Consider the following 8,086-nt stretch of genomic DNA (forward strand, 5'->3'; position numbering starts at 1 on the left):
TGCATTCGGTTAGTACAAGCTCTCTCTCTCTCATGTTCACATGTTCCTTCCCAATTCCCTGATCCTGTTTCAGAGGCGTACTGGTTGGGCCCAGGAGGTGGTGTACAGGGCTGAGTTCTCAGACCTGGTCTCAGGACAGGACTACTGTGCCTTGGCTAACTTCTCCTTTGGACCCCCCACCTTCCCCCTGGCCTCCTCTCCCCCCTCCCACCCACACTGTGTCCACCAGGCTGCCCCAGGACCAGGTGAGAGGTCAGAGGTTAAGGTTATGGCTAGGGTTAGGGTTGATCCAAGGTGTGGACATTAAGCTAGGGTTAGGGTTGATCCAGGGTGTGGAAATTAAGCTAGGGTTAGGGTTGATCCAAGGTGTGGACATTAAGCTAGGGTTAGGGTTGATCCAAGGTGTGGACATTAAGTTAGGGTTGATCCAGGGTGTGGACATTAAGCTAGGGTTAGGGTTGATCCAAGGTGTGGACATTAAGCTAGGGTTAGGGTTGATCCAAGGTGTGGACATTAAGCTAGGGTTAGGGTTGATCCAGGGTGTGGACATTAAGCTAGGGTTAGGGTTGATCCAGGGTGTGGACATTAAGCTAGGGTTAGGGTTGATCCAGGGTGTGGACATTAAGCTAGGGTTGATCCAGGGTGTGGACATTAAGCTAGGGTTAGGGTTGATCCAGGGTGTGGACATTAAGCTAGGGTTAGGGTTGATCCAGGGTGTGGACATTAAGCTAGGGTTAGGGTTGATCCAGGGTGTGGACATTAAGCTAGGGTTAGGGTTGATCCAGGGTGTGGACATTAAGCTAGGGTTAGGGTTGATCCAAGGTGTGGACATTAAGCTAGGGTTAGGGTTGATCCAGGGTGTGGACATTAAGCTAGGGTTAGGGTTGATCCAGGGTGTGGACATTAAGCTAGGGTTAGGGTTGATCCAGGGTGTGGACATTAAGCTAGGGTTAGGGTTGATCCAGGGTGTGGACATTAAGCTAGGGTTAGGGTTGATCCAGGGTGTGGATATTAAGCTAGGGTTAGGGTTGATCCAGGGTGTGGACATTAAGCTAGGGTTAGGGTTGATCCAGGGTGTGGACATTAAGCTAGGGTTAGGGTTGATCCAGGGTGTGGACATTAAGCTAGGGTTAGGGTTGATCCAGGGTGTGGATATTAAGCTAGTGTTTGAGGTAATATATACAACCGTGATTTCACAATGAAATGTGTGTCTGTGTTCACCAGGGTTGCAGCCAGTGTTGTTGGGGATAGGAGTGTGTGCTGTGCTCTTCTCTGCTCTCCTTGCTCTGTACCGGCTGAAACAGAAACGAGATGCACCTCGCATTAACAGACTCCCCAAGACTCTAGTAAACTGTCCTTGTTCTCTTGTCAAACACACAGGCGCGCACACACACACACTCACACACTCACTCACTCACTCACTCACTCACTCACTCACTCACTCACTCACTCACTCACTCACTCACTCACTCACTCACTCACTCACTCACTCACTCACTCACTCACTCACTCACAGTATGCAGTGTATATATTTGATTTAAACCAAGTGTATAGTTCTATATATTACAGTACATATAGTCCATAGTCCTTGGGTATGTAATTGGGAATGCAATGCAGTATTTCTGTGTTTTCATGCAGGCATCTCTCCAGGCATCCCTCCAGGACCCCCCAGAGTCCTCTTCAGACCCGGTTGACCCCAGTGACATCCATGTGGAGGTTGTGGACGACCACCTCTCCATCATGTCTTCCTTGTCCGGCTGTGTCTTCACCAACGCCCAGGCCCCAAGCTTGGGGGACGGATACAGCAACAAACCCTTCCCCGGTGACTACAGGTCGGGCAACATGGACTGGCACACTTGGGGAGACACTAAGCTGGGCCTGAACTCTGGCAGCACCCTATCCCTGCCATGCTCCACTGTGCCTATAGGGCTACATATGACCCAGTGCAACTTCGATTCACCACTACGACCACATCCAGAGCCCACGGTGCCAACACTACCCTACCTTGATTCTCTTTCTCTGTCAGAGGCTGGGGAGGGCCAGGGGGTCCCGCTGTGCTCAGTGAGGTTTGGGGGTGCGAGTGAAGGGGGTGAGAACCTGGAGGGACTACAGTGGTGTAACCGGTAGCATGTTGAACTGCAGTACCCATAATGCTCTGTACAACATATTCTGATGAACTCCACAGTGCAGTTGAGTCCAAGGTTTTGGCAAACAGGGCATCGATTTTGGAGGAGATGAGATGGGACAGAACTGGACCCAATGAAGAGTAATAGTGGTCCTATGTAGCTCAGTTGTTAAAAAGCAATGACACTATCAAACGGCAGGGTTGTGGATTAGATTCTCGCCAGAATCACATACTAAAAATGTATGCACTCACTGTAGTGTAGGTCGCTATGGATACAAGTTGAACGTCTGCTGAGTGGCATTGGTAACCTGGTTCTGCCGTATATAGCAGTCGAAGAAGACATGGCTGGGAACTGAAGCGCCAAGCTCAGTTTGAACAACAACACTGACAACCACAGCTTTGTTTTACACCGTTTGTTTAGTAGGGTTCACAATATCGATGACTTCTGTCATCCGCAGAGCCGGGGGGATGACAGATTGATGGACAAATCAATAGGGCCCCTGTTGGTGCGAGCAGAGCCTCTGATTCACAGGTCCAGCTGGGTCTTTGGGAGGGTTTGTTTGAGGGGTGCTGAAGGTAGTGTTTCAAGTTCCAAAACTTTATTGTCCATGTTTGTTTAAAATGGGAATATATTTGTTTCAGGAGACCCCCCAGCCCCCCACCCTTAACTGGACTGTGGTATGGATAATGGCGATTTTAGCATGTAAATCTTGGTGGGGCAAAATAAAGATGTGGGATGCATGCCAGCAAAGCCCCAACACTAAACAATACATTAATTGCACTATAATGGTGACAAACGGTGCCCACAATCTGTTAGGGCCTACATAAAGCTGTCCCTACAGTAGAGTCCCAACAGCAGAGTCCCAACAGCAGTCCCAACACCTTACCACTGCTACACCTGGCTATCAGCGGAGCCTTGTCTGGCAGCGAAACAGTTCATTCAGCCTCATTTACTGCCTTTTTAAAAAAACATAGCTGATATGGCTGAATTGAGATGTATGAACTATGGCATAAGGGAAAGACAAGAGGATAAGAGGCAATCAGTAATTTCGATTAAGACATTATTGAGCGAGCTAGGATGGACATAGTCAATGCAACTATTTGTTCAGCACTTTTGAAATGTACAGCAACAGAATTCAGAACATGGGCCGTTCTTCCTGTACACCAAGTCAGAACTATATGATAAATAAAGGGGGCATATAAGCATACAATGACAGCTCTTACAATATTCAATGATTACATTTCTCAAAAACAGGTTATAGGCTACATGTGCACCACCAAAAAATGAAAAGATGTAAATAGACCAAATCATTAGGGTGAGGCACATGGGCTACTAACAGCTTACTACACAACATACACATAGCTACAGTATACATATCTCCCTGGCACATTACATCACTTATGCAGCAGCATACAATACATTTTTGGACTCACCTTGTTGTGCTGTGCTCACTTGAACAGGAAGGTGGCGTGGCAGTCCTATGTGGGCAAATGTTGTCATCAAAGTCTGACATTCTGGGAACTCAGGAAAAAAAAAGGTTGAATCATGATGGCGTCAGTAATCTTCAGGTTGTAGCTCTAGATAGAAGCCCGAGTTCAAAATGTACAATTCCGAATTGAATGAAAGTTCAAAACGTATTTTCCCAGTCGTAGCTCGTTCCCCCCCCCCCCCCCCCCCCCCCCCGAGTACCCAGTTGTCTTGAACTCACTAAAGTCAGATTTTGCAGTTCCGAGTTAACAGTTGCTTTGATCAAGGCACAAATCATGCTTCATTGACAGCATGGCCAATGTTGATTGTTTATAATTTTAAACTAGGAAAATAGACCCCTAATCTTAGACTTGGGACCACACAGCCACTCCCCTGAATAGCAGGCTAATGATTGCTTTGCGATGCTTGCAGTTAGCCACTGATTCCTTCCAAACCACATAATGTTTATGTCCAATGGCCGATGAGCAACAATACATTTTATCTATAATTTATCTTCATTATTTCTCTTCATATGACAAGGATTAAAAAGGATTTGCCAGTAGTTTGTCGACTTGATTCATGATGATGACTGCTAGCTAAGATTTTGAAAGTACTATGTTGACATGATCAGTCCAATCAAAGCTACTGTAGATATGTGATTTGATGTCATTTCTGTGGCCAATGACCTTGAGCCTTCTTGGATGGTCACTTCTAATGTAACTCTATGGCAGCACCCAAGGGGCTTGAATATTTTCTGCTGATAGCCCCACCACCACAAAAAGCACTGAGCTAGGCTGAAACACCTGCATTTTGGCCCTGCCTTACTCAAGAAAACAAAAAGAGGCCATGTTTGTATGCGGCTTTATTAACTCAATGATGTATTTTTTACATTGTTTTCAAACTGATATGTCACACGTATTAATACCAAAATAACATGCAAAATATAATGTTTTGGGGCAAAAAATGTGGGGCTCAAAACAGGTGGGGTCTCCAGTATGTATGGACAAAACTGGACTATCATAAACATATACCATGGGGGGTTTATTATTCTGACCCCCCCCCCCCCCTTTATTTCCTCTACCTACTGTACTGTTTGAAGTCTCTACCTCAATGTTTCTCTTGTTTTCTCTGTGTGATAACAGGAGGTTGTTTCCCCCCCTCTGGCTCTCTCTCTCTGCCTTGCTTCTGACTCACTGTTGCCCCATCCTACCTCTGGCCTGACCCGCTGTCTTTTACCCGTGTCTGACACCTCATTCCTGGGGGGTTACACATCTCTTTTGCTGGTGGTGCACTTTTTCTGGAACATTAGGAAACCCAGGGGGGTGAGAGAAAGAGTGAGAGGAGAGAGACGGAGGAGAGGCATGGAAGATGGTGGAGTGAAAACAGTGGCCCCATTCAAATCCTCCTCAGTTCTGGAACACTCATATTCATAATAATAGAACTGTGTCGGGGGGATTTTGATTGATGTCAGGCTAATGTTGGACCGTCAGTGAATCCAAACTAAGCAGTGTGTGTCTGCCTGCCAATCACATAGCTGTAACGTTATTCCACAGGCGTCCAACAGAGAATTCCCATCTAACCTTGAACTGAGGTTTTTGGATGAGCTTTTTATGGGCCCTGCTATATTTGCAGTCAATTTAGTGGAAAGTTGATCCAAGATGGACGCCTTGTAGCTCGGCTCCCCACTGGTGTGTGCTGGCTTGCTCTGCAACTGAGGTGGTGAAGTTGGATTAGGGATTTATGTGGTGTTCAACAGGGTGACGTTTCTCGAAAAAGTCTAATTTATATGTCAGCTGAAACTGTCTCTGCTAGAGTATCTGAAATTAGATATATTTAGCATTTTTACTTTCCATTCAGTGCATACCGTTCTTTGAATGTCAAGTTTGCTCATATGTAAATGTAAATTAACCAAAGAGAGGGGAAAAACAGACAAATGCATATGCGAGAGTACAGCGGAGCTTGAAAAACAACTCACAAGCCTAATAAAAACAGCTTGAAATGAGGTATCATTCAGTGCAGATGAAGGCAAGTATTTCAGTTCAGCTTATAAAACTGTTTGCACAATGCTAGATAAGTGTAATTGATGGATTATTTTTCTGTGTACTTCACTTTCTAACACCATGAGTCAGTGTACAATTAGATAGGAAATATTTCAGAGTAATTTGAAGTGCTTTTGTGTGTGATAAATATGTAACAAGTTTGTTAAAATACTGTATCTTGCTTTCTGTTTTTGTTTTCCTAACTGGTTGAATAATGAAAGAAGTGCGTTCATTGTGCATAAATAAAAAGCACCTTAAAAGGTTACAATTGCAACTGTGATGGTCAAGTCAAAGTCCTGGTACTTTCAAAAATACAGAAGTGTAAATACAATGTGTAGTAGTGTCCTTTCTTATACTTCATACAAAAAATATACAAAATATTCTAAACTAAAAAGCTATTTACAAATGTTACAATTGCACCTGTGATAGGCTTTTACTATTTCCTTCAAACCAGGTGATGTGTTGCTCGTGTTTGAGCTGACACACAGACCCAGTTTACATCCCACATGGCAGTGTTTTCCTTTTATAGTGCTCTACCTTTGACCAGAAAGTATAACCTATAAAGGGAACAAGGTACCATTTGAGACATAGCTCAAGTGACAGAACCACACAGGCATGACCACACCGACCAATTCAGATGACAAGCGGTTAAAGTTAGGACGCTGTAGTGTGAGAATGAAATCCAACACGCGTACCCTTTAATTCATAAAGTAAGTTGCATGCTCTACTTACTTACAAAATGTGATCTTTTGTCCACAATAGATGTCTATATGATACATACAATTATTATTTTTTAAATATATGATAGAAAAACTTTCAAAAAATACATTTACCTTACATTTCTAAAGATAAAACATAGCTTTTAACGGTGGAGTTTTAAAAGTAACGCTTTTATGGTCCTCACTAGGAATAATAGATACTTTAAAATGCCTTAAATCATTTCAGAAAATGCATTTGACCAAGAAAGGCCATATTCAGAACTACATGTGCCTATATGAAGGAGAGGAAGTTGTGGTCCATCACTCACTCTCTCGTGCAGGAAACCCTGAGTCACACGCTCACTGACTCACAGGCTTAACCCCCAGCACAGATATCATAATAACCGTTCTCTGATGTGTGTTGATGCTCAATGGCCATTGCCAGTCATATAAATATTCATCATGCCAGACATAAAGGTAATAAAGATTTTATTTATTGTACGGCATCACTGACTAAGACACTCCAGTCAAATCAAATTGTACACTGCTCAAAAAAATAAAGGGAACAGTTAAACAACACAATGTAACTCCAAGTCAATCACACTTCTGTGAAATCAAACTGTCCACTTAGGAAGCAACACTGATTGACAATAAATGTCACATGCTGTTGTGCAAATGGAATAGACAACAGATGGAAATTATAGGCAATTAGCAAGACACCCCCAATAAAGGAGTGGTTCTGCAGGTGGGGACCACAGACCACTTCTCAGTTCCTATGCTTCCTGGCTGATGTTTTGGTCACTTTTGAATGCTGGCGGTGCTTTCACTCTAGTGGTAGCATGAGACGGAGTCTACAACCCACACAAGTGGCTCAGGTAGTGCAGCTCATCCAGGATGGCACATCAATGCGAGCTGTGGCAAGAAGGTTTGCTGTGTCTGTCAGCGTAGTGTCCAGAGTATGGAGGCGCGAACCAGGCCAGTACATCAGGAGATGTGGAGGAGGCCGTAGGAGGGCAACAACCCAGCAGCAGGACCGCTACCTCCGCCTTTGTGCAAGGAGGAGCAGGAGAAGCACTGCCAGAGCCCTGCAAAATGACCTCCAGCAGGCCACAAATGTGCATGTGTCTGCTCAAACGGTCAGAAACAGACTCCATGAGGGTGGTATGAGGGCCCGACGTCCACAGGTGGGGGTTGTGCTTACAGCCCAACAACGTGCAGGACGTTTGGCATTTGCCAGAGAACACCAAGATTGGCAAATTCGCCACTGGCGCCCTGTGCTCTTCACAGATGAAAGCAGGTTCACACTGAGCACGTGACAGACGTGACAGAGTCTGGAGACGCCGTGGAGAACGTTCTGCTGCCTGCAACATCCTCCAGCATGACCGGTTTGGCGGTGGGTCAGTCATGGTGTGGGGTGGCATTTCTTTGGGGGGCCGCACAGCCCTCCATGTGCTCGCCAGAGGTAGCCTGACTGCCATTAGGTACCGAGATGAGATCCTCAGACCCCTTGTGAGACCATATGCTGGTGCGGTTGGCCCTGGGTTCCTCCTAATGCAAGACAATGCTAGACCTCATGTGGCTGGAGTGTGTCAGCAGTTCCTGCAAGAGGAAGGCATTGATGCTATGGACTGGCCCGCCCGTTCCCCAGACCTGAATCCAATTGAGCACATCTGGGACATCATGTCTCGCTCCATCCACCAACGCACGTTGCACCACAGACTGTCCAGGAGTTGGCGGATGCTTTAGTCCAGGTCTG

Source organism: Salmo salar, chromosome 18, assembly GCF_965601325.2.
Source record: "Salmo salar chromosome 18, fSalSal1, whole genome shotgun sequence".
Lineage (NCBI taxonomy): Eukaryota > Metazoa > Chordata > Actinopteri > Salmoniformes > Salmonidae > Salmo > Salmo salar.